This window comes from Lycorma delicatula, chromosome 4, assembly GCF_047948215.1.
Source record: "Lycorma delicatula isolate Av1 chromosome 4, ASM4794821v1, whole genome shotgun sequence".
NCBI lineage: Eukaryota > Metazoa > Arthropoda > Insecta > Hemiptera > Fulgoridae > Lycorma > Lycorma delicatula.
This window is the reverse complement of record NC_134458.1, coordinates 134,912,117-134,936,898: the sequence shown is the minus strand read 5'-3', so window position 1 is coordinate 134,936,898 and position 24,782 is coordinate 134,912,117. Positions and strand designations below refer to the sequence as shown.

Genomic DNA, 24,782 nt, shown 5'->3' with positions numbered 1-24,782 from the left:
TTTCAAACAGGCAAAAACAATTTCTTACATTATTTCCTATTTAACTTTTTAAAGTTTTGGTACATTGAGTGATCAGTGGCGGGAAATGTTACGCACTAGTGCCTGCCGTGTAACTAGCCTATATGCTGTAACTAGCAGTTATATTATTTACGTTGAATATTAAAAAAAAAAAAAAAATTATCATAAAACATTTTTTATTAAACGGCATTTTATTTTTGTTTTTATTTATTTTTCTGTTGAAACAACATATAACTTAACTATTGGCACAAAAGGAAAATAAAATTACGTTAGCCTTAAATATTAAAATGGTGCGTTTTATACAAATACTGTATTCCGTAAAAAGTATTGCTTCGAGTAGCCTTATGACAAACCACATATAAATAAATTTGCAAACGCATATTTACAACATATTTTCTGTTTTTTTTTTGTTTTTTTTTAACCCTACTTCGCCGGGCCGGATTTACAGCTAAGCAGAACTCAGCCCGACAGATTGTCCTTATACTCTAACGGGGCCTCCCCACCCACCGTCAGTATGTTCGGCACGGCAGATCAGCCCCCCCCCCCCCGGTCGGATCTTTTAAGTGCCTGCTTCTAATCCCCAACGGACGGTAACCGGACCCGACTATGTCGTTCCCGGGCCGTCCGCCAGCGACCAGGACTCGGTCATAGACATTGCCTGCCTCAAACCGCATAAAGGAGAGACCAGGTCCGGCTATGCCGTCCCCAGCCCCACCTCTCCGCGGCGGGGACTCGGTCTTAACTTATTCCCATCCTATAAGCCCATGGAGTCCCCACCCGATCATTGGAAGCCACACACCTAGGCGTGCGACCCCTCACGAGTGGGGATGTCCACCCTCCCCTATGCAAAAGTATCCACTTCTTCTCCCCTCAGCCTCCTTGGCAGTCAGGATGTCGACCGCGAAGACCTCGAACTTACGCCAATTAGCCTTGGAAGTCAGAATAAAGGTGAGCAAACCGTCCGGCCTAAGCCGGTGAATACCCGCTCTGATTCGCTGAGCTCGCCCTTCGCTGCATACAAAGATGGTTTGCTCAGCGTCGTCTACTCCGTCACAGTACATGCATCGGGGGGTTACGACTCGTCTATGAGGGGTAGCATCGTTCAGGCATCTAAGGCCCAGAGTGTACAGCACATCAGCAAGAGTGCATCAATATAAGCAGCGTACTCGTTTAAGGATATGTTCGGACTAATATACGCTCCAATGAGCGTGAACGATCTTAACTGAACAGCCACGATACCGTTGCCACGGTGCAACAATTGCCATTCTTGTTTGTTACTGACGTTGAACAATGCAACATTCCCAGCCACATCAGTACACCATTCATGTCTGGCAGCTGTGTATATATTGAGCTCCTAAGTGACTATAATATCCACGTCATACTCCCTTGCAGCCTCCCCCACCAAATCGTGAGAGAGGATGCTACGATTGGCATTTGTAAACATAATTTTAATCATGCTTATTTCTGGCGCAAGTCTTGCCTCCGGTGCGGTGGTCGGTTTGATTACAATCGAGGCACCTCATAGCCTCATGGCAGTCCCTTTAAGGTGCCCACTGCCTCCACAATTATAACAAAGCGTCGCCCTGTCAGGTCCTTTACAGTCTGCACTCCTGTGTCCCATAAACCAACATTTGTACCACCGTATCGAATCAATCCGGATGTAGGCCCGACAGTGAACCCACCCGATCTTAATTCTGCTAGCAATTAGCTTGTTGACAGCCCGGTAACTGGTGGTGACAGTAACCTTCTGAGTGTCACCGTACGCCCTTCTCAATGAGGAGACGCGAAAGGACTCACCCGAACCAATCACATCCGCTATTATCTCATTGATCTCGCCCTCTGTGTTGTCCACGTCTAAGTACTTGATATGAACTACCGCACGCCTATCGCCACGAAAGCGCATGTCAACATGCAGGTCAGTGGCTCTGTTCCGAAGGGTACTTGTCAGTTTTTCTGCCTGCTGAGCCCCCATTGACGCGGACTTCTAGTTCCTCATTTTTTCCTCTTCTAAGGAAGAGGACTTCGCCAGCCTCCTCCTTAGTGACTTTTGTCTTGAGCATCCGAAGAAGATCAGCATAGGACCTTCCCTGAGCCTTTACAATGGCACTTTGCTCCCCTCTTGCGTATTACTGTCCCAAAAGGCCCGCTGGGCAATATAAACACCGCTCTGGGCGCCTTCTTTAGAACTCTTCTGATGAAGCTGAGGGCGCATATGGCCGCTTGTTCCTCTCCTTCGGATGAGTCATAGAAAATAGTGTATTTGCACCTATGGATAGTCTCGTCCTCATCATTAATGAAAGAGGACGCGTCTCGAGAGATCATGCCCGCCTTGACTGGTCTCCTGAAGCAACTCTTGGTGATTTCGTGAGATCGGCAAATTGACATATATCACCAGCTTCAGCCAACGAGAGAGTGACCAGCTTAACTCTACCCAACCCCCAGGTAGACCACCACCATGGTAAACACTCTATTAGTTCATCGTCCGTAAGATCCTATTGCAATATGTCGCCCTGATCCATGACAGGTGCTGGATCAGTCTGTGTTGACTGTGTGGCCGTATGTAACGGCGGAGACACCTCCTGTAACTGCTTCATTGCTAGGTAGATATTTTTGAGCTCCCTCTCATGCTCATACATATGATTTTGCATGGCCTTACAAATACGTTGTTTAAATTTCATCATGGCGGCCCCCAATCGGTCAGTAACTTCCTTAAGACCGGAATTCGCCATCTCCTCCTCGGAAGAAAATTTTCTTATACATCTCTTGCCTTTCTAGTCCAAGACTTTACGTTGCGGCGCGCCAGGAAAATGTATAACACAAAATCTTCGATAAAAATATTTGTTGGGAGGGGGTTAGGAAGGGTGCAAAAATGTAACTCCCCAAAACTCAACCCCAAATTGGGGGGGTAAGGGGCTAAACAGGAGGAGAAGGTCCCGATCTATCCGATCCGGGAGGATTTTAAAATTGAAGCTGCGGTAAGGAAGTTAAGGAAGGAAGATCCCCCTTATATTGATCTCTAAGACTTAGACTAATTCAGTTCAGTTATTTACTGCTGTAGCAGAAAAATGACTAGTCGTTGTTTACTTCACAACACTGACGTCAGAGTCCTGTAGTGTCTCGTCGAAACACTCGGAAAGAATTCAGCCAAATCAGCAATAGGTTATACATTGTCGCATGTGGCTAAAAACATTTGTCTAGAAAATCGTAAAAAACAATATTATCCGTCTACCAAAAATCTTGAAAATTTACCCCCGTGTCCAGTATAATTCCACCAACAATTCCACACTACGTATCGATCAAAAATCACCAAAGCCCCTCTAAAAACAACGAAACTCACTGAGCTAGATATACCTACCACCACCTCTCGGTAAGAGCATCCACACTCTACCACATTTTCTGCTCTGCTTTAAATAAATTACACTGTATTATCTTCCTATAACCATTAATTACTTCATTATAATGAATGAGAAATTTTTATCTCGTTAGTAGTTATATAGAAATTTTTTTTCTTTTTTAATTAATCGGCGCAAAAAAAGAATAAGCAACTACAAATTAAGGTAACCTTGAATTTAATGACATTTTTTTTATTATATAGTTGTTTTTATTACGTCACATTACTGTAATTATCATAACTACAATAATAATAGTTTATCAGATTTTCCATGATAACATACCGTATGTAGTAATTCCCTAAATAAGATATATAATTATACAAATAAAATAAGACAAGCTCAGAAGTAATAGAAAATTTATCTTATTTTGAAAATACAATCTTACCTTAAACAATAAATGCTTTAATGTAGGAGAGTCAGACTCTCTTATTTTGCATGTAATGTATAAGTTTTATTGTAAATTATTTATCAAGGATGCCGATGGTTGATACAGACATTTTAAATAAGTATACAATGAAAATAATTGGAAAAGTATATTGCAATATTTAAAAGCAAGGGCAACATATATATACATATAGAAATCGGTTAGTTTAAAGTAAATGCAAAAGTTTTATATCAGGAACAATTTCTAATTTCAATATGTTTTTTATTTTTATTTATTTAATTTTTTTTTTTTTTAAACTAAGAAAAATGTACAAACTATTAATTTCTTCAATGTTATTAAAAAGATTTATGGCCAACAAATTTGGATGTCTTTTTATTCTCTATTAACTTTTCACTTAAGATTTTATTTCTTCTTTCTTTTTACATATCTCGATGAAGAATTAAAAATTTGAGATACATCTCGAACAATAATTAACGATTACGGTTAGAAATTTTTTATTGAAACCTTTATATTATTGCAAGATTCGATTCATTCACACCGAACCTCACAGTCTGGTTTCAGTTATTTATTTATTCTCTTGTGGTAATGCCAAATAAAAATTATCTTACGCTTTTTTTCTGATAATAAATGAATTTTGTAGCGTGTGAAAAAGAGCCAAGCCTGGACGAGGTTCGAAGCCCGTCTATTTAGAACTGTTACCAATCCGCCACGGATGTTGGCAAACTATGAGATTCAAACCTTTTACCTCAGATTTTAGTATCATACTATGAATTATCAATACACTTGAGTATTTTTATCTGTTCTTTCAAATGTAACATATTGCTAATTGACTTATTGATACAAATCATACTCGCTGCAATAGTTTTGCATGTTGCTTTTAGTTATTCCAGCGCGATTTTTTTTTAACCTCATACTTGAGATTTGTTTGTTTTTTCCGCCTGTAGTTTCTATAACCACTTGCTGGTAATTTAGCCGCAAATATAATATTATAAGAACGGACCTAAAATGTTACTGTGAGTAACTTCGGATTTCATGAGAAATAGATACTGACTAAAAAGCTAAGGGTATGGTTCCATTACAATCAGTTCAGACAAGAGTAACACAGACTTATATCAGTAAGCGCTTTAAAAAACAAACACATTCTGTACTATCAAAACCTAGTTAAACCTGTAAGAACAAATGAGATGTAATTACCCTTCTGACCGATTATCAGATAGCAAACGAGTTTTGTTCTTCTTCGGACTGTTGGTCATGCTGACCATAAAAATCAATAGAAAATTTATTAGTAAATGTTAACTCAAGGCGATTGTAGGGTTTTCTGCAGAATCAATACATTTTCTGAAATGTTATGACTCTCTTAAATCATTTTAGAGTCTGGATAATGTAGTCAGATGTTTTTATATCCATTCTGTAATACTCTTTAAATTTTTCGAGGTATTCTCTTAATTGTAAGCTCAATTTCTTGTATTAGCATAGGTGTAGTTCTATCGGAGATCATGAACAAAATCTTTGTTTTCTTTTGAGATTAGAAATACTACTTTCTATAAAGAGTTATCGGAAGAACTAGACATGTTGACCGATTCCAAATCTAAAGCGAAATAAAATAGTAAGAATTTTATTCAACAAGAATATGCTGCTCTTGTTCAAGGTCATAATTCCATCTCCATTAGACAATTAGGCAGCCAGCAGAATTACGTCTGCCCTAGTATGGTCTGGTCTGTCTGCTTACAATAGAAAAGTAACGTTTTAGATGATGATCTCAATCGATACCTTACTTAAGTACAATCTAAATGCAAATGCTTTATATTGAAATGTTTAAGATAAAAATTTATCTCGAGAAAGATAGAGATAGCACAAATCATAAACTAATCAAACAAATACCGCCTTCATAAAAAAAATTTAAGGGAGGGATTTAATGTTATGATAAAATGCTTTCACAAAATAATTTTTAATAAATTTAACGTTTATAAGGCGGCTTTTAGATATCGCAATTCAGCGATGAATTTTCTGTATCAATCATTATTGATAAAGTTTATTAAGGATATTTTTAAAAAGTTTCATTTCTATTACACTAATTTTGTGACTAGTCTACAGGTAGTGTTACGCCTAAGACCGATTATTCTAGTTTTATGAACAGGGTTATCATAAAAGAATGGTGCGGTTTCAGTAATTCATAGGAAGATTGTAGGGAAATTTCTAGGTGTTATATTGGTATCCCTGAAAGCCTCCAACCCAAAAGTTTGTTTATCAGCAGTTGTAACCACAACGTCAGTTCTTGTATTGTTGTTGCGGTGAGTTTAGTGAGTTACTATGTTCTCGGATAAAGACAAAGCAAAGTGTGTTTCATTGATATCTGAATTAAAATCCGTAATTTTACTTCAACGTGCGTTTCGACGTGAATTCGGAAGAGATCCACCACACAAAAATAACATAACACGTTGGTTCAAACAATTCGAAGAAACTGGATCGGTTAAGAAACAGAAATCAACCGACAGACCAAGTGTACCAGACGAAAGGCTTGAACTAATTAGACAATCGGCAATTAGAAATCCTGGGAAGTCCATCTCCCGTCGAAGCGTCGATTTAGGTATTCCAAAATCAACAGTTCACAAAGTTTTACAAAAAAAAACTGAAATTACACGCTTATAAAATCCAGATACTGCAGGAATTGAAACCCGATGATGGTGTAAAACGTTATAATTTCGCTGTTGAAATGTTGGACAGAATAAGTGAAAACGAATCATTTTTAGATGATATAATTTTTACAGACGAAGCTACATTCCATGCGAATGGATGTGTTAACAGACACAATTCACGAATATGGGGTTCTGAAAACCCACACGCAATTATTGAGAAACAACGCGATTCGCCTAAAGTTAATGTTTGGTGTGGTATGATGAAAAATCGTGTAATAGGGCCTTTCTTCTTTGCTGAAAAAACAATTAATGGAGTTGTGTATCTTGACATGTTAACCGATTATTGCTTTCCTCAGCTGGATGTACTCGAAAACATTCAACTTCATTTCCAACAAGATGGTGCTCCCCCGCACTTCAATGCATCGGTCACGGACGCTTTGAACGAAACATTTGGAGATCGATGGATAGGCCGGCAAGGACCCATACTTTCGTCTCCACTTTAACCCCTAAACCACTTTAAAAACAGGATTAATGAAGCAATGACAACCATTAACGAAGAAATGTTAACCAATGTTTGGAGAGAAGTTGAGTATCGTTTGGACATTTGTCGAGCGACAAAGGGCGCACATATTGAAATTTATTAATTATGTAAAAAAATGTTTGAGACGACAAATTTGAAAAATAAAAAACATAAACTGTAAGTAATTCTGTTTTAATTTAAACCATGTTCAAAACCGCACCATTCTTTTATGATAATCCTGTATTTATAATAAACTTAATGATTTGTTATTCTAGATTTAATATTTATTTCTTTTAATTAACTGTATGTATCCTAGATTGTAAATTATTGTTTTTATAAATTAATTTTTAAAGTTTCCTTCTTTCGACAGGTTTATTATATATTTTTTAAATCACAACTTTAACTTTACTCTGGCAACGTCTAAAAAACTGGTCTACGTCCTCTGAAATGCTAAAGATAAACCTAAGGAATTTTCTTTTTCCATTTTTGAATATAGTCCTTTTATGAACTTATTGGGGCTGTATTTTAATAAAACATCTCAAGGCGTCAAGAAAATTAAAAAGAAAAATCTGAAATAAATATGGTTTTCTAAATTTTTACTGATATTTCCTTTTTGGGTAAATGGTATACCCGAAGACACATAAAGAATTTCAACCTCGAAATATTGTGGTATTTTACAATTCGTTATTAAACAATAAGTTAGTATAATTGAAATGATTTGATAATTTCTTTTAAAATTTACTTTTTTCTGCTAATACAGATACTAATTGGGGTACCACAATAGGTGATAAAGTTCCTACGATTTAATGGTAAAAACTCTAAGGAAGACTAAAAAACACATTAAGAATAAAAACTATTATTAATATTAAAATTAATAATAAATAATTTTATTATAACGAATAAAGTAATACTATTTTTTTAATGTTTGTAATATTTGAAGAATCGTAATTGCGGTCAAGTTCACAAGCATTTGTATGTAAAGAAATTTTATGAATACCAGTTTCATTCCTATCAACCTTCGAATAATGTAATAATGTTGACCTTACTACCTTAAAATACAAATATTATTTCTGATTAATTACTGCTACAGAAATTTACCTTCACCCCAGATAAAAAAAGTTACTGAATAAATTATTGTATTAAAAATTAAAAATAACTACAAAATACAAATATTATGGTTATTTTGTAATTAAAAAATATTATGGATTGCTATTTGAAAATAACATTTTAACTTTTATACATTAAACTTAATTTGTACCTGTTGATCACGTGCAATCTGTTATAATAAACTTATTTTAATAACACATGATATAAATTAACATTTTGCAGCCTTTTAAAGATATACAAGATGATATTAAAGAATGGAAACGACTTCATATTTCAAAACTAAAGGTTACTAATAGGTAGAAACAAGTGCAGATCTACATCATCTGATCATTTATTTTCTGATCATTTATTCTCTTGTGGTAATGACAAATTAAAATTATCTTACTCTTTTTTTTTTGGATGATAAATGAATTTTGTAGCGTGTGAAAAAGAGCTAAGTACAAAAGTTACTACTTTATGTGTGTTTGAAATTTTTGTCCGCTATCTTGAATCCGCCATTCTGAATCAACCTTTTTTTTTTAAATAAGAAAATGGACACCTAATACATGATTTTAATGTTTCATTTTACGACAAAAACGATGGCGAAACCCGTTTCTCAATAAATGTCTTCGTTGTCGAACAATCAACTTCACAAAAACTGAAAACATTATGATAGTAATAAAACGAGGTAAAACACCCATTAGTAACTGTTTTATTTCGTATTATCTTCAGAATTAAATCCAGTAACAAATTTTAAACTGCTAATGTCGGAATTAATGGCTCAAGTACTAATAATAAGTCTTCTTTAAAAAATGAATAATAATTATACAGAATAACTAATAATAATTAGCGACACTATCATAAACGGCTTTGGAGAGCTGATTTACTTTAACTATCAAACTATCAAACTATTTACTTTAACTATCAAAATATTTCATTTTAAAATTTAGTTAAATATTTTTGGTCCTATATTACTTAATACAATAAATTTGTAAAAAAATTTAAACAATTTTTAAAAATTTGAAATTAAAAAATGTATTACAGATTTAGAGTAGTAAATCAGCTGTTATGTAACAATGCAAGTAATAAATTGTCATTTGTATAATATTTGCTTGTCACTAAATTAATTAATATAGAGAATTAAGATGCAGTGGTTCAAATACTTATTCTCTAGCGCAAATTTTATTATCCTCATTTATTCATTTAGTTTTATAAAATAATAATGCATCCTTTAAGTAAAATCAAAAGAATAACGCTTTTGATGATGTACGGATACGGTGACAGAGTATGGCCCGCATAAGAGGTATGTGATTTATTTAAAAATAGATTTCAAAACAGAGAACCAATAAGTAAATTAACTGTGACTAAAAAAGTGCAACGAATTGAAGATGCGGATACTGTAAAAAAATCTTCCTCGCACCAGGAATCTAAAAACTGGCATTAATGACCCAAAATCATTAAATTTTTTTCAAACATTTGAATACATAATATGTTTTATACTATGTACTTAAGCCTAATCTTTCCTTTGTGGTTTTTCTCTTCAATGATCCCCTCAATAATGGTCTTCAATAAAGAATTAAATGATGTAACACATGAGTCTTAAACCAGCGGCCCGCCAATAGTGTACTTTTGTGGTAAAAAAAAAAAATAAAAATAAAAATGTATCTTATTTGATTAAATACTAGTATGTATAATAACTAAAATATAGAACGTTGGATACCAAACAGAATTTTAGACTAGTTTTAAGATAAGTACATCATGTAATAAAAAAAAAGATTATTTGAAATAATACAAATTAAGTCACCGCATCAAGTTGGGGTTTCCTAGCATTATATTATTTGTACGTTTCTACTGGCTGAATAATTTTTTAAATACAAATGGCATCATTGACTTCTAGAACTGACATTATATAAAATTATCAGCTACAAAGCTATAATTAGTTCGATTTTATTGTTCGTACAATAAGGCCTCCATTTAAAATGACATGCTCTGTCTTATTCATATAACGTCTAACCTAATAAATCTTCTGGCGTTAAATTACAGCACAAAAAGCAAGATAAAAAAATAATCAATAGAATAAATAATAGATAATAGATAAATAGACAATAATAGATAATAGATAATAGACAATAGATAAAAAAATAATCAAAAATAATAATAGTAAGCAATAATCAACTAACACTTAAATCATTAACACGAAATTATGATACGAATTAACTTAATTCAAGGACCTAGCTTTATTCATTTGATGAAATCAAATTAGCAAAATATTAACAGGAATTTGAATGAAAAAAAGAAATGGGAAACAGTTGCGTAATTTTCCTAGCTTTACCAGAAGAGTTAAGCCGGTTATTTATTTTATTTTCCTAATACGTACCAGAACCATAATAGTGTGTTTCAAAATGAATATCGGGGTTTTAAAGTTATGTATATTTAAGTTTTACTTGCACTGAAAAATTATACACGAAATGTAAGAGCAGCTCAAAAGGTTTCCCCTGTAAGTGTTCGCCATTTATCACACGGCACACATCAGTCGTTAGGAGAGTTCATCCTATACTTTAATCAGCAAATCTGGAGTAATTGACGCGACAGCTGTTTCAATCCTATGTCTTAAGTCAGGTAGGTCAGCTGGTAACTGTGGCACATTCAACTGATCGTTTATAAACCACCAAAGAAAAAAATAAATCGCACGGGGTCAGATCGGGCGAACGAGGAGGCAACGACAAACAAGCACTGTCATCTGGTCCCCGGCCACCGATCCAGCGGTCGAGTAGAATTTCACTTAACCGATCACGTACATTATGCCAATGAGGAGGCGTACCATCTTCTTGTTGCCAAATAAAGTTCTGTGGTTCGTACTGCAGTTGATGAGGAAAGAGCCACAGTTGAAGCATATCATTTACTTCCGCGAAAAAGAACGGCCCGTAAACTTGCCGTCGGGATACGGCACAAAAAACATTCAATTTTGGGAAGTCTCGTTCACACTGGAATATTTCGTGAGGATTTTCTGATCCCAGATATGCATGTTATGAGTTTTTACTTTTCCATTAACGTGAAATGTTGATTCGTCATTGAATACGATACGATAAAGAAAGTCTTCATCATCACGGTGCTCATTTCATTTGTGAAGCTAGCACGCAAACCATAATCTGTAAGCTTTAGAGCTTGTAACAGCTGTAAACTATAGGGATAAAGTTGTAAATGTTTTCGTAAAACCCTCTACACAGACGTCACTGGAATTGGTAATTCGCGGCTAGCCTTCCTAACGGATTTCCTAGGACTTCGCACAAAAGATCTCTTACACATTCAAAATTGTCTTCGGACACATTCGGTCGTCCTGTTCTCTTCCCTTTACAAATACAGCCAGTAGTTTCAAATTATTTATACCATCTACAAATGTTACAGTCACTCGGGGGATTACAACGGAACACACGTTGAACGGTAATTACAGATTCACAATTTGCAAACTGCAAAACACAGAATGCTTTCTGTTGGAAGGTCGCGCTTTCAAGCGAAAACTACAGAAGAATACACTTTATAAGCTTGCACTTAGTTAAAACTGTTTGAGTTGCTCTTTCATTTCGGGTATAATTAATTAATGTACATAAAACTTGAGAAATATTGCATAGCTTTAAAATCCTGATATTCATTTTGAAACACTGTATATAAAAGAAGGATAGTCGGAAAAATGGAGGATTTAAACTAATATTCTAATACACTAACTATGCAAACAGTCCGTCCTGCTGCTTAGAAACCAAAAAATTTTTATTAAAAAGATTTTTTTAAGATATATTAATTCTAAAATACAAAAAGTAATTTAAAAAAGTGATTTTGCCCTCACCCCTTAATGGAGAATTGAATAAGCCCAAACATTATCAGAAAATATTTTACCTACCTGAGGGATATAAAATTATGTGTAAAAGGTTTACCTACCCGTTGAATCAAATTTTGAGATAAGGATCTGTAAGGTCTGTATATCCATGCTATCTTAACCAACTGTGTTCAAAATTAATACAAAAATCATCATATTAAATTTCATTCAAATCAGTTCATTTAATCTGGAGATATAAACAAATATAACTTTTCGATGCTAAAATTATGTTTTTTGATGAGAGGAGATTAAGATTTGTAAAACTTCCGACATGTGAAATTTGGCCTAATTAGCATACTTTCGCTTTATATTACAAGCTATACAGTGTAATTATACATCCGGAAAAGTAAAAGATAACAAATCTTAAATAAGGTATGCATAAAAAGTGAATGTTAAATCATTATGCATGGTCCATGGTTTTTTTTTTAATATTATTTAACAATTATAGAAATAACGTAGAATTTAAGAGGGTTTTTGCTCCACAAATTGTACGGGGTTGCGTCAATTAATTGTAGCCTTAATATTAAATATTCTTAAAAAATAAATAATTATACATATATATATAATTAATTAATTGTTTGAATAAGTAACCTCAGCAAAAAGTAACTACAGTAGGAAGAATTTTTTTTATTTCTTAATCTGTATGCCTGTTTAAGCCAATTTTTTTTTCATTATTATCTAAACACGATACTAGAATTAAAATTATTTCGAAGAAAAATTTAACAATCATATCTATTTATTTAGGGCGTAAACAACAGGTTTACGCCCTCTTACATCCTGATCCTTCCTAGGGGAAGAAATCCTCCAACCACCCTCTCCATATCTAGCCCTGGTGGGCTTTACCGGAGGTTATCTTTTAAACTTCGGCATAAACCTCTCTCAGTCGCCTCGGCCCAGAATACCACCGATGCAAATGCCACAAGCGACATTCCCATAGGTGTAATTATTACTTAAAACCTCTCTTGTCTTCAGCAAGACTGAAGAGTATAGTCGTCGAACGAACTGAATCATTCAACCACCCGAAAGGTAAAGTGAGTTCACATGCGACACAAAGGCGGAAAACCGCTAAAACAATAAAAAAAAATGACAATAAAAATAATAGCAAAACAACCAAAACCGACGTAACACTAACAAAGCAAAACAACACTAACAAGAAACGTAACAAAACAAAGTTCGCAAATAGTACAGAAATTCTGCAACCACTGACCATTCAGCCCGGTCCTTCCAGTTTTGACTGATGTCAAGCGCTGCTCCGACGGTAACCAGTCGGCAAATTACTGTGGTAGTCGAGTTGGATGATTCATCGAGTAAGGTGGTGTTTTTACTGAACTCTGTGATTTTAGAGATTTTGGTTTGGTTATTTGGCTATTTTTTAATTGGGCTGTACATCGAGCAACTGTGGTCAAGTTTTGGAATGTGATTATAACAACTAAGTTTTGTTAGCGGACTGTATTCTTTTTACGGTGAGTCTTTATTATTTTATCATTTGTAATAAGGACTATAATCGCTTGACGTGACCCCGTTCGGGTGGCCTCTTTTTTATGAGCTGGAAGTTAGTTATTCTGTCTTTATCAGTGGTGTTTGTTTATATTATTAATAGACATTGTATAGGTTATCATTAGCTGATAACATTGTAGTGGTTGTAATTAAGCCTTAACGATTGACTAGTACAAATTTTATCGTTGGATACTGGTGTGTGGAATTGATTTATCTTTAATTTATTTTAATTTCATTTGTCGTAACTTTATTCATAAGAAGTACAAGCGGGCTTGCACTTAAGCGTAGTTTTAAGCTGGTTGGAACCTCCTGCTTCTCATAATGGTGAACAGAAGCAGAAGCCAGCAAAAACAGGCGTTGTAGTATGTATACAGCTCCCAAGAGTCAGCCACTAGCGATTCTGCGGATAGTGCGGCAAGTGGCGAAACGACTAGAGAGCGCCGGAAAAGGAGACGCTCCTCTAAAGCGGGTCATGCGGAATCTGAGAGGGCGTAGAAAGAAAGAACAGTATGTACCCTGTATGATGAATTGGTAAAATACATGAAAGAGCTTATCAGCATTAATGATACTTTAATGAAACATGTCGAAAAAAGTCACACGGCACGAGAATTAAAAGAACTTGCTGATGATATGAAAAACGTGGAGTTATCTTGGAGATAACTCCAAGAGTTGGAGTTATCTCCTGCAGAGTCACGGAGTATATGGATGCAGAAAGATGCTATCGTTACTGTGACCTTGGGCACAAGACGTCCAAGTGTTAGGGACCAGATCGGACAAGAAACTGTTTCAACTGTGGGAAGAAGGCCACTTTAAGGCCGGATGCAGAGAGTCGGCAGTATGTATGAAATGTGGAGCGGAGAGCCACAGATCTAGTAGTTCGTTATGCAAGTATCGATCAAGATACTACTACTAAACGTGAATCGGTCAAAGCACTCACATGATCTGATTGCAGATTTTCCCTCCTACGTAAAACAAAAAAAAAAATATTTTAAGAAAATATTTTCGGAAGTCAACTCATCCAACTTCCTAGCAACATACCGCTTCTCTCTCTCAAGAGCTAGAATATCAACCGGTTTCACTACCGGTGAAATTTCCCGGTAACTACCCGTTACCGTCAGCAGTAATAGTCGGGCTGTCAATAATATATCTCTACAACTACGGAATTTAATCCTATCCACCCAAACTGGCGCAGCATACAAAATAACTGCTTCGCAAACGTCCTTGTACAGGATGCTTAGGGTGCTAAAATTGAGACTTCAATCCGTATTGACCACTTGTCAGGTCCCAAAAAAGGCACTACAAGCCTTTGCTGCGACGTATTGAAGGTACCTCTTGAACTGAAATTTCTCATCAAGATACACCCCGAGGTACTTCTGAACCTGAGTGTACTTTATTCAAGGTCTGACAGCAATACTCGAACTCGCCGACTCTCCGCCAAACAGTCTTTGAGGAGCATCATCGTTGTCTTCTCCGGGCTGAAAGTCATCTTGTGTTGAGCTCACAGCTCAAGCACCCTGCATGCATGAATGGCCCAGAGCTCGACCTCCCTCCGCGAGCATCCTTCGACCAGCAGAAGCCCGTCTTCCGCATAGGTCACAACAAGACACCCATTGGGCAACTTCAGCTACAGAAGAGAGTCAAACTCCACCACCCACAAGTGAGTAGACAGCGTCTTCCCTACTTCATGGCTGCTCTCACGGAGCAACACATCCCGATGACTGAAATAAATTTTCAACATCTGCAGCTCATTTTCAGTACATCCTCGCCTCTGTAATTAGAAAATGGCAGAGGGCTACCATAGATTTTTAAACGCCCCGGAAATGTCTAGGAAGATCCCCAAGACATGTTCCACCTCACTGGCCAACACCACACTCATCACACGAAGAATAGCATCCTCAGTGCCTTTTCCGGGGCGAAACCCGTACTGATTTTCCATCAGTAACCCGCGCGAGGCCAACCTCTCATTTATACGAAGATAAGACCTTCTCAAACACCTTGGGACCGATATGATGAACTAACAGCCGGATCCTTGTCGTCCCTCCCTTAAACAACAATTTTACAATCCCTTTCTTCCAGCACACTGGGAAGAACCCGCCAAACAATAATTTATTAAATACGCGTGTGATAATTCTCACGTTAACTCCAACCGTCAGAGCTCAGCCGTCAGTCTACTAAAGCCAGGCGCCTTACCTCTACCAAGACTACAGAAAACCCGACGCACCTCGGTCTCAGCAATCTCCACAGACAATGCATCCCCGCGAAACAGACCGACTTCAAAACAACCACTTAGTAATCTTCCACCAGTCAAAAGTCCTTAAATATTTAAAAAATCCTAGTCACACCCTAAATTATTAGCAGAAAACACAAAACCAACCCTTGCAAAAAACATCCAGTAAAGATGGATGGGTAAATTGTAAAAGTAGTAAATAAAATAGAAATTTCGCGGAGCCTACAAAAAATCGTACCTAACGCATCGGTGTCACATGTCAGTTACTAGATGAATGACAAATGAATTTTGTTGCCTCTGAAAAATGCCATGCCTCACCATCAAACGCGGGACCTCCGGATAAAAGGTCGAGACGCTACAACTCCACCACGGAGATCGGCTAATAATAATAATAATAATAAATCTATAAATAAGCTCAAGGTTTTACACGAAAATTAATAGTCTACTGCGGTTTTAAAATGCAGCTTAATTTTATACGGAAGCACAATTTTGACGTAGATGATCTGTGAAAGTAGATATGATAGAATACGAAAAAGAAAAAAGAAGTCGCATTTATTTTTTCTTTTCAGGTTGTACTTGCTCAAAACAGGTTTTAAAATTCTATTAGCTAGCAGCTAACCTTGTTTATTATTCTTAATGCGGTAATTACTAAGAGATTACCATCTAATTAAGTACTACTACTATTTTTCCAGAATTACCACAGTTATTTAACGACTTGTGACGTTAATGTACAATGATAAATGCGACTTCGTAAACAAGTAATTTACATAATATTTTTATTTTATTTCTAAAGTGATGACTGATCGCCTGCCATTTGTCAGAGGTACGAGAACTGGCTTTCAAATTTTAATAATATCGTTCTTTAATGTTTTCAGCTATAGTCATCGATATATCTTTGCTGATCAGTTTGAAGCTTCATAACTTGCTTTAGAATAACGGCGAAGAAATGCAAATTAGAAATCTACCTTAAATAAAAACAGAACTTTATAAAAAAAAAAAAAAAACAGTATAAAGCCGACTTCAAACAAAATTATACTAAAGAATAGTTTTTTCTAATATCTACTTTTAGAAGTCGATGCCAAGTTAAGTAGTCGAGTTAGTTAAACAACTATCACCTAACAATAATCCTCATTGATCCTTAATTTTGTTAAACAAAGAATTATTATTATTATTATTATTATTATAAATAATAAAAATAATAAGGTTCGGATGTGAAACGTGGCCTTCAGGAAAACAGAAAGGAGAAGGCTAGAAGCAATGGAAATTTGGATCTGAAAGAAACTAATGACCACAAACCAGATGGATAGAAAAAGTTACAAACAAGTTTTAAAAGATGTGAATGAAAACAGATCGCTTTTAAATTTGACTGGACAAAAACAAAGCAAAACTGATTAAGGGGTTTAAAAACAACAAAAAGAAAAGATTTTATTAGGTTTGTTTCGACAGATTAGGTTTCTTTGATTTAATTAGGTCAGTTGACTTATGCATTACTTTACTTATACATTGGTTACATTACTTGTTTTTTTTTACATTACTTCTGCAAAAAACTGATGTAGGCGGCGATGATTTGGTTTAATGTAATGGAGGAGTTGTATCTTGTACCCTCGCAAATGAAGCCGCTTATGAACAATGTCGTATACAGGGCAACGAGGAATTTTCAGTTGGCAACTAGCCCGCCTAATTGACGTTCCAGGACTGGTAGTGAATGCATCAGGTACAAGATCCACAGCCTCGTCACTAACTGTAACTTTTTGGATGATTTCCAGTTTGTGAAACCAAGCTTCCAGTTTCTCTTAATGTCGTATTCCGCTGACGAATAAACTTGAATGTAAGAAGAGCGAGGTATTCCGTTCATTCGTACACGATTTTGAACACGCATAACTGATTGAAACTCCGTTAACCAAAGTACGCACACTTCCTGTCGATTGAGCCTACGTTTAAGAGATTACGACGAGCTGGTTTTATAAATACAGGCCATTAATTTTGGATACCTTTAACCCGGACACCCTGCATATGTCTTAATACACGGTCACCTAACCAAATTAATACATCTTTTTACAAGATTTGCCACAAATTTCTCTCTCTTTTTCTATTCGTTTTAAGATATGTTCATTCTGGATTAACAAAAAAAAATATGAAAAATATCATGTCATCTATATGAACGATAAAAGATTTCGTTTAAAAATTTGTCGGCTTTTGTTTAAAAGACTTAAATGAAAGCACCAGAGGAAGCTTCTTCACACAACATTAGTTAAATGTAAATCGACTTCGATGTAGACATCGAAATGGATTTACATAATGAAGAGTAAAGATCCATTGAGAACCTCATCCTTTTACTCAAGTTACTTAAAAAATTGAAGAAAATCATAAAAAAGTAGCTTTTTTTTATCTAATAAATTTATATGAGACAAGCAAAACTAAAATTCTAGAAAAATTATCTAAAAATTAACAACCGTTTTTTTCATTTTCCTTACCCAATTTTATCATTTTTCAGTTATCGATCATTTTCAAGTAACAGCTGTTTCAATCATGTATAGTTATTTAAAAGAAAAAATTAGGAACCGAATAAGAAAATATAAATATTAACAAAAAACTACAAATTTTCCTTTCAATTTATTGGTATTTGGTAAACTTTAATAAACTTAAAGTTTTTGGGCCAATACAGGTGATACTCGGTGATCATTAAGAAAGTGATTAACCGGCACATTGCTTAATGAGTAATATTTTACTACATCATCCCGGTTGCAATAATGGTTACTTTTAATTATTATATTAATATATACATTTCTTATCCAGTTTATAAAAAAAAATATATAACAATTTTTTTTTAAATAATCATTCCTAACTGAAATAGATATTAATTACAAAAAGTTGATAATTAGATAAACGTTGGTCAATGCAATTGGTCCTTGACCAATTGCATTGACGAAGACCGTGAGAAAAGATTAATAATAATGAATCTAATAATAATAGAGACTAATATTAATAATTAGAGACTAAATAGATATTTTTTTTTTAATAATTTTCCTTACCCGTATCACACGAGGTACAGTCAAGTTAACGAGTATTAAAAAAATAAACTTTTCTTTATCTTTTTTTAAATAAACGAAATCGGATTTTAATAAAAAACTAAGGGGTGAATAAAATTCAACTACCAGTGACTTTTTATTGTTATTTATGAAATCATCGGAAAAGATAGGTGCTGGTAAGCATGATACGTTATTAGAAAAAGAGAGGTATTTATAAGAATATACTTGACAATCTTGGACCGAAATTAAATTATTTACTACCCAAGGAGTATCATCATTAATAAAAATAAATACGGGACAGAGATAAATAGAGTAGCAGTAGCTATAAAGGCGTTCCAAAATAAACATAAGTAATTATATAAATTTGGAGGATAAGAAAAGGTTCGGATGTGAAAACAGAAAGGAGGCTTGAAGCGATGGAAATTTGGATGTGGAAGAAACTTATGATCACAAACTTGATAGAGAGAAAAAGTTACAAGCAAGTTTTAAAAGATTTGAATGAAAACAGATCGCTTTTAAACTTGATCGGACAAAGAAAAGCAAAACTAAGCATATCTTACGGTATAATCAGTTCTTAATAAATAAATTTGAAGGAAAAGTACTAGGAAAGAAATCAAGGGGACATCCTAAAAATGGATTTTACAAGAACATGGAGAGGGATATGGACTTCGCGTCGTACAGCAACTTGAAGATGGCAGCGATGTAGAGGGAGACGTGGCTAAATCGATAACAAATCGCCTTTGAAATTAATAAACTTAAAAATGTTAATTTTTATTATGTTAATTTATTTTATTTTCCCGGCAAATATAGCTAAATTAAATGGGAAAATATGATGATCGTGTCAAAAAAGAGGTATCGGTTTTTTTGCAGATCTATACATTTTAGGGTCCAAATAATTCATATAGACCAAAAAAAACATATATAGTCGTATGTACGTAAGTACGTACTTGCACTGCTTTTAGTCTTATATCTCAGGATTGACCCAACCAATTTTATTCAAATTTAGCTTAAATATTTCTATACATGGGGTATTGATTACATTAATTTTTTTATTTTTTAAAAGGGTGAGGGATATCGTGAAAACCCAATTTCGATTTTCTTCAGGGGCATTTTAAATAAAACTTTATTAAAGTAAATTTGTTACCTACAATGCAAATATAAAAAATCCATTTTTTTTTTAAATCGACCCCCACTTTTTAAAATTGAAATATTTTTTTTTTTAATTCTTTTGCCCTATCTCCCTTCGGTTTAAATATTTTTTGGAAAATTTATATTTCATATATAAAGCTATCAAGAAATGCCTTCAATCTTTTAAACTGCAGACCCGGACTTAAAATGCAGAATAGTTTTTTGAATTTTTTCTTTTTCTTTTTAGTTTTTTCTTATTTTAAGGTGTTAAGATTTAAGAAAAATTTACTTTAAAAAATTTGTTAACCCATATATGAATATTTTTAGAAAAATCTTAGAATTTATTGCCCACTTCTAAAAAATACATATATTCTATGTTTTGATTCTTAACTCTTAATTTTTATTATTAAATTCGTTTTTTTTTTTTTAATTAGAATAGCTTTGGCATTTATATTATATTCCGGATCAAAAATGAAAAGCAATTTTTTTTTTCATTACTTTCATAAAAGTTATACTTTATTTTTTCAATATTTTAGACAATTCTTTTTTAAATTTATTTATTTTTGTTAAGGATCACTTCTTTATAAATTAATTTTTCCTAAATTTTCCCATACTAAGGAAACCCTAAAATCAAACAATTTTTTATTCGAAATTTTATGTAATTTTGATACTTAAATTTTCTTCTGATAATCATTACTTGATCGGCGTAGCCGTGAAAATCACATAATACTTTGCCACCTTTATCACGAAGGAAGTTCAAATTTTAATTTTCATGCTAACGCCGAGATAATTCACTAATATTATTACCTGATATTTTTAATTAATTTTCTATGTCGTTTATTCATGTTTGATTACTATAAGCAATAGCTGGAAATAAGCCATTCTAAAGTATAAGAATACATGTTTCAGTCCTACAAATCTGACATTTCATATAATCATTATACATTTCTGCGACACTGATCACCATGTAACAATATAATCAGTAACAGTCAACCACCAGGTGATAATTTATTTCTATTTATTCTTACTTATGAAGAATTTTGTAATCTTATTATTTAAGTTAAAAGAAAACGAGAAGTATAGATGTATATAGGTTGAGCGATCATTTTTTTCTTTATTACTTCCTCGTATGAAGTAAAGGAAATGTAGTGATCGCGAAAAATTTCGGTTATCAGATTTCAATGGAAATATCCATTTTGACCATCCTCGAATCCATTTTGACTAGTTACGGCGTGACGTCTGCACGTACCTAAGTATGTATCTCGCACAATTCAAAAATGATTAGCCGTAGGCTGTTGAAATTTTGTATTTAGGACTGTAGTAACATCTAGTTGTGCACCTCCCCTTTTAATTGCAATCGACTGGACCAAAAGTGTCCAAAAAAGCTCAAAATCCAAAGTCCTCATAGCGAGATTTTGAACGACATATCATAAACGGTACTTATTTTCATGGTTCCAGAGTTATAGCCAAATAAAATTTTAATTAATGAAATATTTGGATCTTACAAGGGGAAGGCACATCGGTTCAAATCCGACTTCATCTCCTTTTTTTTAACTTTTTTTCTTAATTTAAATATATTGATTTATTAATTATTAACCTCTGATTATAAAAAAAATTTACAATAAATAATAATTCAATAATAACTATTAAAAAAAATATTAAAAAATATCAGAAGTTATTAACGAATAAAATTTTACTTACTTTTCATTTTAAAAAAATGTGTATGTAATTTAATAGGCGTACAAGGAAGTCATGTAGAGTACAGATCAGATTTTTTTTTATGTAGTTTATTATGTTTTATATAGCATCTGTGCTATTGTTATTTAAGAATTATAAGAAGAATTAGGAAAAAACCACAGATCATTCCCGGAAATTTTATTTTTAATGACACAAAATTATTTGCATTTACATTATCTAATGTAATTAGTCATAACTGTAGTCCGACTAAGAAAATATTATTTTCGAAATTAGTTACTAATTAGGGAAGAACTAATTGCAGCTTATCTTAAAACCAAGCTAGAACCATATTACTAGAATTTTCTTGCTCAGAACGTTGAAATATTTGAAATTACTGTATGGCTATTTCCAGTAAATATTAATAATTATCAGATAAAATTACGAAATGAATTTGATTAATTATTTTATAGATTCTATAATACATCGATTAAAAGCAAAAAATTAATTTTCTTCCGTTACAAAAGTAATCACATTTGTTTGGATTTAATAATCAAACATTTTTATATAGCAATTGGTTAATGATATTTTTTGTATTATGTAACACGCGTAGAATACAATAGTAAAACAAAACTGATATTTTGTTTTCCACTAAATTATTTACTTTTTCAAATTTTTATTTACAATCGGTTACATTTTTGAAGAGCTATCAATAATTTCGTAATTTTTGTTTCAAAATCCGAAAGATATAACAATTTTGTAAAAATAACAGCTCGACTATCGAAATGTTTTTTAATTTTACCTAATGGATGAAGCTAGTGGTTTGGTTTTGTAGTTGTGTGGTATTAAACTCATACACACAGAATATCAGGATTCCACTGTCCTACACGGCGCACGGCAAAAAAAGTTTTTGTCTAAAAAATTGTTTTAACATCATGGTACCACTGCAAAAAGCAGCTGCGTCGATTGTAATAAAATTTATTTGATCGAATTAGTAGACTGGTTTTCATTGGACTGTTTTTTCTGGATTAACAAGACTGGTTTTCATTAGCAGTAAATTCACGAAGATCAAACAAATAATTACTTCTTTTCTTTTTCAATTAAATTAAAAAATCGTCAGGATTTTGTTTTCAAGAGCTAAAACATAGAATGGCAGACTTCTATTTTTATCTCAGACTAAAATTCTTGGTGATGAATAATTTTTAAGTGACTCAGCTTCCTACAGTAATTCAGTTACTTCGAATAATCGAATATACACGGTGATGTGGTCTAAACAACTCACCTCCTCAAGAAAAATATTAAAAAAATTTCCTACCAAAGAATTTTATAAATAAAACAGATTCAAAATATAATTCTAGCAAATCAAAGTAATAATAATTATTATTATGTGTACATAGAAGTAACCATTGTCAAAATTTTGAAAACATGAATTATATTCTTAACATTTTTTTAAAGTATTATACAACAAATTTTTCTTCAATTTTTTTTTACCTAATAGATGAAGCTAATAGGGACAAGGAGAGTTCGAATTTCTTTGTTAATTATGATTTTATTTAATGGAATCAGAAAGCTGAAATATTAAAACAAATTTTAATTTTTGTCTGTTGAAAGACTTAAAAATGACTGTTGAATCTGATGCGAGACTGAAACCACGACTTTGACACCACTGAAAATTTTTACTGTTCTTCGAAAGCAGAATACTTTTTTTTTAAAAAAAAGGAAGCATCACAATATTTCAATAACTAAATCAAATAAATTTTAAAAAGCTGTACGAGTACAAACAAGAAAATTCAATAAATCTAGTTATAGATAAGAGAGGTTATAAAAAAAATTGCGTTTCCAATATATTTATAATTTAGATTTACACATTTGTTATTCATTTTTTTCAATAAACTACTTCTGATGCAAAGAGATTTTATCACGCTGTAATTAAAAAAGATAAATTTAATACGTTAATAGTTTTATTAACTACACTTACACTTCCATTTCAAACAACGCTGAAGAATTAATTGAAATGGCGGTAATCAGCATCTCAAAATATCAAGAATATTTTCACAAAAAGCTAAAAATAGATTCTTAATTTATCGTATTTTTAAATTTATCAACGATCACTTGCTCCCCATTTTTGAGAGTTATCGAATAAATAAATCTGATGTACTATTGAATCATTCTTTAAAGCTGGTCTTATCAATAATCAATTTCAATAGTGAATTGGAATAAAACAAATTAAAAAAAAAAACGAAATAAATAAAAAATAAAGTTTGCATCATCTTCCTTAGCCCATCAGTTCTGCAGTGAGGGAGGGAATTACGCCATAATTTTGTAACCAAAGGGTGCTACTCCCTAGAATTGAACGTTCACAAGCAGATTAAACCTTTCAATTTTCATTCAAGAGGAGACAATTTTCTATGCGCCCAGTTTTCGGTATGACCATAAAAAAAGCACAAGGACTTTTTTATAAAGAGCCAAATAATGCTTTTTTCAGTGTACACTTCGCATTTACAGTAATTACCAAATAACAATAGAACACAACAATAGGCTGTAATAAATTATCTTTTAACCTAATAACTTTGTTCGGAGAAAAAAAAAACATTCGTATTTTATATAATAAATATTTATTCCCTTATCTACTAGCTGATACATACATCTTTCTATTCTAATTTAATCTTTCAACCAAACCTATTTAATACATCCTAAAATTATAACATTAAAAAATTTATAAACATGAATGACATCATTTGCTTTTAAATTTTTGAATAGAAATTACTAAAAAAAAAACTCAAAATAATTTACAAGTATTTTTGAAACAAAAGTTATTCGAAATAATATTAAACCGATAGAAACGATTTGTTTAAGAAAATAATTCAAAATAACCCGAAGTTATAGAAATTAAATAATTATTTGCAAAAAAAAATAATAATAATAGAAATAGAATAATTACTTACTTGAATACGTTGAAAATATTTAGCCAAAAATTGTGACTTCAACCTTTTAATAAAAAAAAAATTAATATTAGTACATAAATCAATCGCTCTTAAAAAACTATATAATCAAATACATTTTTTAAATGATAACAAAATTCGGCGATTTTTAAACAATGTTAAATATCAAACTGCAACCGGTTTTTCTACAACGAATTGAAACAAACGCGCGAGACTAAATGACTATACTAATGACTTCACTAAATGAATACACTATCGTACATCACTCAAAGAAGGCCCTGTACCAGCAGCTGACTGACTGATAATATATTTACAACAAGTTCTACTTCATAGCGCTGTTTTCGTCCTGAACCTTACTTACTATACTAGTGATCAGA

The 24,782-nt window shown here is 33.1% G+C and overlaps 1 protein-coding gene across 2 annotated transcripts in view; it reads right to left on the bottom strand.

Moving 5' to 3' along the window:
- Positions 1-24,782, bottom strand: part of LOC142323893 (cytochrome b5-related protein-like) — a 75,006-nt gene extending 50,224 nt beyond the window's left edge. For both annotated transcript variants that reach the window (XM_075364222.1, XM_075364223.1), the window contains exon 1: positions 24,409-24,782. The gene's annotated coding sequence lies outside the window, so the exon portion shown is untranslated. The remainder of the gene's footprint in view (positions 1-24,408) is intronic.